This window comes from Arachis stenosperma, chromosome 4 (assembly GCF_014773155.1).
Source record: "Arachis stenosperma cultivar V10309 chromosome 4, arast.V10309.gnm1.PFL2, whole genome shotgun sequence".
Lineage (NCBI taxonomy): Eukaryota > Viridiplantae > Streptophyta > Magnoliopsida > Fabales > Fabaceae > Arachis > Arachis stenosperma.
The window spans coordinates 82929686-82941018 of record NC_080380.1 but is presented as its reverse complement, the minus strand read 5'-3'; the positions used below and the strand labels follow the sequence as shown (position 1 = coordinate 82941018).

General features: G+C 40.9%; 1 non-coding gene across 1 annotated transcript; it reads left to right on the top strand.

The window, feature by feature from the left end:
* The first annotated feature begins 479 nt into the window (after positions 1–479).
* LOC130978664 (small nucleolar RNA R71) lies at positions 480–587 on the top strand. Its single transcript, XR_009086283.1, has one exon. It is a non-coding gene; the product is annotated as a small nucleolar RNA R71 (small nucleolar RNA).
* Positions 588–11333: the final 10746 nt, after the last annotated feature.

Genomic DNA, 11333 nt, shown 5'->3' with positions numbered 1-11333 from the left:
TTGAAACCTTGTTGAGGTCTCTCTTGATTCTTCCATGAGAAATTTGGGTGATTTCTCCATGAAGAATTATAGGTGTTTCCATAGGGTTCTCCTAGGTAATTCACCTCCTCCATTGAAGGGTTCTCAGGATCATAAGCTTCTTCTTCAGATGAAGCATCCTTAGTACTGCTTGGTGCATTTTGCATTCTAGACAGACTTTGAGAAATCAAATTGACTTGTTGAGTCAATATCTTGTTTTGAGCCAGTATGGCATTCAGAGAATCAATCTCAAGAACTCCTTTCTTCTGACTTGTCCCATTGTTCACAGGATTCCTTTCAGAAGTGTACATGAATTGGTTATTTTCAACCATTTCAATGAGCTCTTGAGCTTCTGTAGGCGTCTTCTTCAGATGAAGAGATCCTCCAGCAGAGCTATCCAAGGACATCTTGGATAGTTCAGAGAGACCATCATAGAAAATACCTATGATGCTCCATTCAGAAAGCATGTCAGAAGGACATTTTCTGATTAATTGTTTGTATCTTTCCCAAGCTTCATAGAGGGATTCTCCATCCTTCTGTCTGAAGGTTTGGACTTCCACTCTAAGCTTACTCAATTTTTGAGGTGGAAAGAACTTTGCCAAGAAGGCATTGACTAGCTTTTCCCAAGAGTCCAAGCTTTCTTTAGGTTGAGAGTCCAACCATATTCTAGCTCTGTCTCTTACAGCAAAAGGGAATAGCATCAGTCTGTAGACCTCAGGATCAACCCCATTAGTCTTGACTGTGTCACAGATTTGCAAGAACTCAGCTAAAAACTGATGAGGATCTTCCAATGGAAGTCCATGGAACTTGCAATTCTGTTGCATTAGAGAAACTAATTGAGGCTTAAGCTCAAAGTTGTTTGCTCCAATGGCAGGGATAGAGATGCTTCTCCCATAGAAGTCGGGAGTAGGTGCAGTAAAGTCACCCAGCACCTTCCTTGCATTGTTGGCATTGTTGTTGTTTTCGGCTGCCATAGGTTCTTCTTCTTTGAAGAATTCGGTCAGGTCCTCAACAGAGAGTTGTGCCTTAGCTTCTCTTAGTTTTCGCTTCAAGGTCCTTTCAGGTTCAGGGTCAGCTTTAACAAGAATGCCTTTGTCTCTGCTCCTGCTCATATGAAAGAGAAGGGAACAAGAAAATGTGAAATCCTCTATGTCACAGTATAGAGATTCCTTGAGGTGTCAGAGGAAAAGAAAAGTAGAAGACAGAAGTAGAAAATTCGAATTTATCAAAGAAGATGGAGTTCGAATTTTGCATTAAGGAATAGTGTTAGTCCATAAATAGAAGGATGTGAGAAGAAGGGAAGTAATGTTCGAAAATTAAGTAAAAGATTTTGAAAACAATTTTGAAAAACACTAATTGATTTTCGAAAATGAAAGTGGAAAAGAAATCAAATGATTTTTGAAAATGATTTTGAAATTAGAAATCAAAAAGATTTGATTGAAAACTATTTTGAAAAAGATGTGGTTAAGAAGATATGATTGAAAAGATATGATTTGAAAACAATTTTAAAAGACATGATTTGAAAACAATTTTAAAAGATATGATCTTAAAAATTAATGACTTGCCTAACAAGAAAAGATATGATTCAAACATTAAACCTTTCTCAACAGAAAAGGTAACAAACTTGAGATGTTCAATCAAATCATTAATTGTTAGTAAGTATCTTTGAAAAAGGAAAGAAATTGATTTTGAAAACATTTGATTGAAAAGATATGATTTGAAAAAGATTTGATTTTGAAAAACTTTGAAAACTTGAAAAAAAATTGATTTGAAAAACAAAATCTTCCCCCTTGTGCCATCCTGGCGTTAAACGCCCAGAATGGTATCCATTCTGGCGTTTAACGCCCAAAATGCTACCTTTTTGGGCGTTAAACGCCCAACCAGGTACCCTGGCTGGCGTTTAAACGCCAGTCTGTCCTTCTTCACTGGGCGTTTTGAACGCCCAGCTTTTTCTGTGTAATTCCTCTGCTGCATGTTCTGAATCTTCAGTCCCCTGTACTATTGACTTGAAAATAGAACTAAGATCAAATAAACAAGGCATGCAAGACACCAAACTTAAGATTAGACACTAGACTCAAACAAGAAACATAAAATATTTTTGGTTTTTATGATTTTGTGAATTTTTTTGTGCTTTTTTCGTAAATTATATGAAAATAGCAAATAAAGGTTTCAGAGTTCTCAATTTGAATTCCAGGAATCATTGCAATGCTAGTCTAAGACTCCGGTCCAGGAATTAGACATGGCTTCGCAGCCAGCCAAGCTTTCAAAGAAAGCTTCGGTCCAAAACACTAGACATGGCCAATGGCCAGCCAAGCCTCAGCAGATCATTGCTCCAATAGCAAGATTGATAGAGATCAACAAGCTATTGTGATGATCAGTTGAAACCTCGGTCCAATAAGATTAGACATGGCTTCTCAGCCAGCCAGATTTCAACAGATCATCATGAAACACTAGAATTCATTCTTAAGAACTCCGAACAATACCTAATCTAAGCAACAAGATGAACCGTCAGTTGTCCATACACAAGAACAATCCCCGGCAACGGCGCCAAAAACTTGGTGCGCGAAATTGTGATCACTACACAATTTTGCACAACTAACCAGCAAGTGCACTGGGTCGTCCAAGTAATAAACCTTACGCGAGTAAGGGTCGATCCCACGGAGATTGTTGGTATGAAGCAAGCTATGGTCACCTTGTAAATCTTAGTCAGGCAGACTCAAATGGGTATAGATGATATATGAATAAAACATAAAGATAAAGATAGAGGTACTTATGTATATCATTGGTGAAAGCTTCAGATAAGCGTATGAAGATGCTTTCCCTTCCGTCTCTCTGCTTTCTTACTGTCTTCATCCAATCCTTCTTACTCCTTTCCATGGCAAGCTTATGCAAGGGTTTCACCGTTGTCAGTGGCTACCTCCCATCCTCTCAGTGAAAATGTTCCTATGCTCTGTCACAGCATATGGCTAATCAGCTGTCGGTTCTCGGTCAGGCCGGAATAGAATCCAGTGATTCTTTTGCGTTTGTCACTAACGCCCCGCTTGCTAGGAGTTTGAAGCACGTCACAGTCATTCAATCATTGAATCCTACTCAGAATACCACAGACAAGGTTAGACCTTCCGGATTCTCTTGAATGCCGCCATCAGTTCTCACCTATACCACGAAGACTCTGATCTCACGGAATGGCTGGCTCGTTTGTCAGGCGAGCACTCGGTTGTCAGGCGATCAACCATGCATCGTGTATCAGGAATCCAAGAGATAAACACTAGAGCCTTGATTGCTTGTAGAACAGAAGTGGTTGTCAGTCACCTTGTTCATGAGTGAGAATGATGATGAGTGTCACGGATCATCACATTCATCAAGTTGAAGAACAAGTGATATCTTGGACAAAGAACAAGCGGAATTGAATAGAAGAACAATAGTAATTGCATTAATACTCGAGGTACAGCAGAGCTCCACACCTTAATCTATGGTGTGTAGAAACTCCACCGTTGAAAATACATAAGAACAAGGTCTAGGCATGGCCGAATGGCCAGCCTCCCAAATGATCTAAGATAGCATGAAACTCAAAGATAGCTACCAAGATGTCTAATACAATAGTAAAAGGTCCTACTTATAGAAAACTAGTAGCCTAAGGTGTACAGAGATGAGTAAATGACATAAAAATCCACTTCCGGGCCCACTTGGTGTGTGCTTGGGCTGAGCAATGAAGCATTTTCGTGTAGAGACTCTTCTTGGAGTTAAACGCCAGCTTTTATGCCAGTTTGGGCGTTTAACTCCCATTTTGGTGTCAGTTCCGGCGTTTAACACTGGAATTCCTGAGGGTGACTTTGAACGCCGGTTTGGGCCATCAAATCTTGGGCAAAGTATGGACTATCATATATTGCTGGAAAGTCCAGGATGTCTACTTTCTAACGCCGTTGAGAGCGCGCCAATTGGGCTTCTGTAGCTCCAGAAAATCCACTTCGAGTGCAGGGAGGTCAGAATCCAACAGCATCTGCAGTCCTTTTGAGTCTCTGGATCAGATTTTTGCTCAGATCCCTCAATTTCAGCCAGAAAATACCTGAAATCACAGAAAAATACACAAACTCATAGTAAAGTCCAGAAAAGTGAATTTTAACTAAAAACTAATAAAAATATACTAAAAACTAACTAAATGATACTAAAAACATACTAAAAACAATGCCAAAAAGGGTACAAATTATCCGCTCATCAGTAAGGGAAGGGGGTAGGTTAGGGTTAAGGTAAGGTTGAGAGTGAGATTAATGTCTGTGTAAGTCTGTGAAGGTAAGGGATGAGAAATTATACATGTTAAACAATACAAATGTGTATAAAAATAAGAAATTTAGTAATAAAAATACATATTAGTAGTATAAGAGTTTTATAAAATCTTAAGATTAAAATAATTTAAAAATATAATTATGATAGTAAATATTATTTTAGGAACGTATAAAAATATATCTATCAACATACTAATATAATCAAATATTTATTTTAAATTTAAAATTACAATAATCAAATTAGTTTTTTTTCTCTTTTTTTTAAAAAAAAATAAAATTTGAATTCAAAATATTCGTAAAAAATCAATTTAATTATTTTTAATAAGTTAGTTTTTAAAAATAAGAAGTCCAAATTAATAAAATAAATTAAAACCTTTTTTATTTAGATTTTTAAAAATGCGGGTCATTACAAGGAGAGAGAAAGAGAGAGGTGGGGGACAAAAGAAGGAGATAGTGGTGGCTACGACAATAACAAAAGAAAAAAGTAGTAGTATAAATGGATCAGACAAAAGGAGAATGAAATGGAGTTAAGAGGAAATAGGACCGGGGTAAGGGACAAAATTGAATTTTTAAAAAATAATAAAGGACAAAATTAAAAAATTTGATAACTCATGGATTATGTTTAGTATCATAACTAAAAAGAGATACATTGAAGACATGTCTTTTAGTATAACTGTATCTTTTTAAAATTTTATAACTCAACAAACAAATAATATATACATATTATATCTATGTCTCTTATGTACATAGGCATGAACCCAACGCTGCCTTGTTAAATAGATGTACAACTAAAAAAGAGAAATTAGTCTAGACTTTAGATCATTTATTCTTATGAAAATTCATTAAAGACATTATACTTGTGTATTTATGAATTTTTAGACTGCTTTTAAAAAGGAGAATAAGATTGAGAGACTAAGACCCATTTTGGATAAATTTCTTAAATAAGGTTTTTGAAAAAAGAGTTTAAAATATAAAATTTTTTATTAATAGCAACTTATAAATAAATTATTTTGTATTTGGATTTTTAGTTATAAAAGTACTTATTTTAAAATTGTAGGATTTGAATAAATGATTCAAAAAATACAATTTTTTTACACAAAGAGAATGGATATTAAATAATAATTATAACTGTTCATACCCTAGCCCAATACTATAGTCTAGGCCCAAGTAAGTCAAAAAAGGCCCAACCCAAAGATTGGCCTTCACCACTTACCCGACCTCATCGAAAGAGGTTGGGCTCGACATAGGCTCTTCCCCGAAGAGGTCGGGCTCGACATGAGCTGGTAGATAATGCTTATTCAAACAAGTAACTGCCTCCTAAAATCTCTCATCCACTTCCAGAAGTGATATCTCAACAACCCTAAGATAAAGGGGCGGTTATCCACCTTCAGAAGTGGGACTACTCCAACGGTGGTTTGGATTACCACTATAAATACACTGACACACTCAGGTAAACCAGGTCCAATACTTTCTAAACCTGCTTGCCCCCTTGCTAACTTAGGCATCGGAGTGTCTTTGCAAGTACCACCCCCGTTCCTTCAAACACACAGCTCGGATGGCGACTCCCGAACGTGATCAAGTCAGAGACCACCTTCCTCTAACGTTTGGGCCAATCCTTCAAGCCCAATTCACCGACTTTAGGTTACCCACGTAACTTTGGCGCCATTGCCGGGGACCTGAGAGATCACCTTATAATGGCGGACGACCAGAACGAGGATGGACACACTGCATCTGAATCCGAGCAAGAACATCAAGATGCAGTTAACAACGATAGAGCCATAATATCGCTGCAAGGAGTAGACAGCTAGCACCGAGAAGGTCCCTCAGGTGTGAAAGACCCAAAGGGAATCTCCTCTGGGGTACTCAAACAGGAAATAAAGAGACAACTTCACGCTGCCGATCTCATGGGACTGCTCCATGGCCACTAAGGAAGGTTAGAATAGCTGGAACAAGAACTGGAGCGGCAGAGGAAAGCAGAGAGAAACCTAAGGAAAGAGGTTGAGCGACGAAAAGAGCTTGAAGAAAAGCTCTTAAAATTGGAATCCAATCTCTGAGGTAGGGGCTCTCGCGCTGGCCGAGAAGATACCCCATTGGGGGAGAATATCCGTTCAGTGAAGACATAATGAGGGCAAAAGTTCTATGGAATTTCAAAAGCCCTGACATGGATCTGTACGACGGGATTACCGACCTAAAGCATCACCTGAGCAACTTCAATAGTCGGATGTACCTAGCCGACGCCTCTGATGCTACTCGCTGCAAAGCCTTTCCAACGACTTTGACAAAGGTTGCGATGAAATGGTTTGATAGCCTCCCCCCAAGGTCGGTCACCTGTTTCGACGACCTCTCACGTAAGTTTCTTATGCGATTTTCAATTCAGAAGGATAAAGTCAAGCATGCGCCCAGTCTCTTGGGGTAAAACAAGAAGTCGGTGAACCCCCTAAGAGACTACATGGAAAGGTTCAACAAGGCATGCTTAAAAAACCAAGATCTTCCTACAGAAGCAGTAATCATGGGCCTAGTAAATCTACTCCGAGAAGGTCCCTTCTCTCAATTCATCGTGAAAAGGCATCCGACTTCTTTGAGTGATGTACAAGAAAGAGCTGAAAAGTACATCAACATGGAGAAAAACACCAAGCTATGAGAACCAATATGGCGACCTGGGCACTCTCACCCATCAAAGGAAAAGAAGAGAGAGTCCAAGAAAAAAGAAGAAGTTCGGCCTGAAAGTCCCAGGAGATATCACTCTTATACTCCTTTGCGAGTTTTCCTAGTCGACATCTAAAGGAAAATTTGTCACACTGAAAAGCAACCTCCTCCTCGGCCCATCAAGAACAAAAAGAGGGAAAGCCGTAGTGAATACTGTAAATATCACAAATTATATGGGCACTCAACATATGATTATTACGACTTGAAAAATGTGATAGAAAAGCTGGCCAGGGAAGGTCGACTTGATAGATATCTCATGGAAAGGTTGGACCATCATGGAAAGAGGAAACGAGATGAGGAAGATTGGAGAGACCCACCACCCCGGACCCTAGAACGATATATACATATGATCTCAGGAGGGTTCGCTGGTAGGGGACTCACAAAGTCATCTCGTAAAAGACATCTGAAGGAAGTTTATCAGGTTGGGAGCAAATTGCCTGACCTTCCAACAATCTGTTTCACCAAAAAAGACGGACAGGTTATTTCCCCCGGACATGACGATCCGGTGGTAATTACCATGATTCTCGCCAACACCTATCTATACAGAACTCTGGTGGATCAAGGGAGCTCGGCAGATATCTTGTTCAAACCAGCTTTTGATAAGTTAGGATTGGACAAAAAGGAGTTGAGAGCATGCCCTGACACCCTCTTTGGATTGGGGGATACACCTATAAAACCACTAGGATTCATACCCCCTACATACAACCTTTGGAAAGGGGATGAAATCCAAAACTCTAAGCATTGAATTCATAGTCGTCAATGTGGGCTCAGCCTATAATGCCTTAATAGGTAGAATGACCCTAAATCGGCTTGGAGTAGTGGTATCCACCCTCCACCTTTGCATGAAGTTTCCAATACCAAAGGGAATAGCAACCATCAGAGGAGATTAGAAGCTGGTGAAAAAGTACTACGATGAAAGCCTAAACATGTGAGGTAAAGGCAAGGAGGTTAATACCATCGAGCTCGGGGGAATCCCAGCTAAAGAAGAACTACAACCACAGCCCGGAGGAAAGACTGGAAATATAGATTGGGCAAGAGGACGGAAAAAATACCAACATAGGAGCCAATTTGAAAGAAGACTTGAAGCATAAGCTGATAAGGCTCCTACAAGAGAATTTCGACCTCTTTTCCTGGAAAGCCTCCGACATGCCCAGGATAGATCCCGAGCTCATGACGCACAAATTGTCAGTATACCCAGGATCTCGACTTGATCAGCAGAGGAGACGGAAGCTCGGTCCTGAACGGGCTCAAGTGGTCGAAGAGCAAATACAAGCCCTCCTAGAAGCCGGCTTTATCAAAGAGGTCAAATACCCGGCTTGGCTGGCAAATGTGGTACTAGTAAAAAAATAGAACGACAAATGGAGGATGTGCGTTGACTACACTGACTTAAACAAAGCGTGTCCAAAAGACTCATATCCTCTTCCAAACATTGATACATGTTCATACCTTGGGTTGAGCTGTCTGACCCGGGATGCTCTACTGACAAGACGATAGACCTCTTCAGGTCAGGATAAATCCGACCTCTTCTCAAAAAGCTTGGCCAAATTATAGGAAAGCCTAAAAAGGGCCCAAATGGAGGACCACACCCGAAATCCTAAGGCAGTCCAAGCCTACAGAGAGAAGGGCGGTTCCCTTGAAGATAAGATGACCTTACTTGAAGATAAGATAAAGATAAGATAAGATAACTAACTTATCTTAACTAAGAAGGTCACTCTACGCCATTGTAAATACACTGGATCACCCAGGTATAACTCATACTCTCATTCTACTAAAAACCTGCTTAATACCCTTACTAACTTAAGCATCGGAGTCCCTTGCAGGTACCACCACCCTTCGGTGACAAAGGATCAGCAGCATAACTAGGCAAACAAGTCGGACACAACAGCTCTGGCCACCACCCACCAGCCGGCTACGTCAACTCTGACATGTACAGAAGATCTCGTCCGAGATCGACCTACAGTTTCAAGTAACCCTCGGAACATTGGCGCCGTTACCGGGGAACCTGGAAGTCATCCCATCACCATGACGGACGACCATGACAACGACCACAATTCAGATCTAGAAGATAGAATGCCGCACAAAAATGTAGACACTACACCAAAGGATACTCCTCAACTTAACAACAAAAAGAATTCTCCAAATGCGAGAGCCATGGAGGCGCTTCAAGACCGTTTAAAAAAACGTGAAGAAGAAGCCCTACGTCAACGAGAGGCTGAGAAAGACATACAAAAGGAAATAAGGCGACGCCGGAAATTGGAGAACAAACTCCTAAAGCTCAAAGCCGATCTCAAGACCAAAGCTAACCGATCCCCTCAGGAGGATAGCTCCCGCAAGGACCAAGATCCATTCACCAAAGAGATCATGAAAACCAAAATCCCAAAAGACTTTAAACTCCCGGATATGACTTTGTACGATGGCACTACAGATCCCCGCCATCAACTCAGCAATTTCAGAAGTAGAATGTACCTCATCGATGCCTCAGATGCAGTTTGCTGCAAAGCCTTTCCAACTACTTTAACAAAGATAGCAATTAGATGGTTCGACAATCTACCTCCTAGGTCCATCTCGAGTTTTGACGACTTAGCCAAGAAAGTTTTTGCCAGATTGTCCATCCAAAAAGATAAGGCTAAGCACGCCCCAAGTCTATTAGGAATCAAGCAAGGAGAACGGGAAAGTCTTCGCAACTACATGGAAAGATTCAACAAAACATGCCTAGACATACAAAGCCTACCAACAGAGGCTGCCATTATGGGCCTCATTAATGGCTTGCGAGAGGGACCTTTTAGCCAATCTATATCGAAAAAACACCCCACATCTCTTAACGAAGTGCAAGAACGAGCAGAGAAGTACATCAACATGGAGGAAAACTCTCGACTAGGAGAGACCTCAAAATTCGAATTCACCTATCCCTCCCGGGATAAGGACAAAGAGTCCAAAAAGAAGGAAGATCGACATGGGAAAAAAATCAAAAAATACCATAATTACACCCGTCTTCGGGTGTCTCTTGTGGATGTCTACAGAGAGGTTTGCCACACTGAAAAAATACCTCCAGCTCGACCACTCAAAGGCAAAAAAGGAAGAGGAAATCAGACCAAATATTGTGAATATCATCGAATCCGCGGGCATTGCACCAACAAATGTTTTGACTTAAAGAATGTCATAGAAAAGCTAGTAAGAGAAGGGAAATTAGATCGATATCTGGCCACCCGGGACGATGAGCAAAGAAAAAGAAGAAGGAAAGAAGATGTCGGACGAACCGAGCAATCACCTCATACACTAGAAAGACACGTCCACATGATACACGGCGAATTTGTGGGAGGAGGAATCTCCAAATCATCTCGCAAAAGATACCTTAAAGAAGTATATCATGTTGAGGGAAAGGAGGAAGCACCCGACATCCCTGCAATTACTTTCACCAAAAAAGATGCATCCGGTATCATCTCAGGACACAACAACCCCATGGTCATCATTGTTATACTGGCAAACGCAAATCTCTTCCGCACACTGATAGACCAAGGGAGCTCCGCCGATATCTTGTTCAAAACTGCCTTCGACAAGCTCGGCCTGGAAGAAAAGGAACTTAGAGCATATCCGAACAGCCTGTTCGGACTGGGAGACACCCCGGTTCAACCGCTTGGATACATCTCACTACACACAACCTTTGAAAAAGGAAACCAGTCAAGAACACTCAAGATAGATTACATCGTGGTCGACGTAAGTTCAGCCTACAATGCCTTAATAGGTCGGACAACATTAAATCAGCTCAGCGCAATAGTCTCGACTCCACATCTATGTATAAAATTTCCAACTACAAAAGGGATAGCTACAATAAAAGCATACCTGAAGATGACGTGCCGCTGTTACCATGAAAGCCTAAACATCAGAGGCAGAGGAGAAGAATTCCACACAATCGAACTCGGCAGAGTGCAGAGGCGAGAAGAACTCCGCCCACAACCCGAAGGTGAAGTAGAGAAAGTCCATATCGGGGACACCCTGGACCAAACAACCAATATCGGTACAATCCTAAAAGGAGACATAAAAGAATCATTCATACAGTTCTTGCGAGATAACTTCGACCTCTTTGCATGGAAGGCCGCAGACATGCCAGGCATAGACCCCAAGTTAATGTGCCACAAGCTATCAGTCTACCCAGAATCTCGGCCAGTACAACAGAGGCGTAAAAAGCTCGGACCAGAATGATCCCAAGCTGTGGAAGAGCAGGTACAAGCTCTACTGGAGGTAGGATTCATAAGAGAAGTCAAATACCCACTATGGCTAGCTAATGTCGTCTTGGTGAAAAAATCAAACGGGAAGTGGCGAATGTGTACC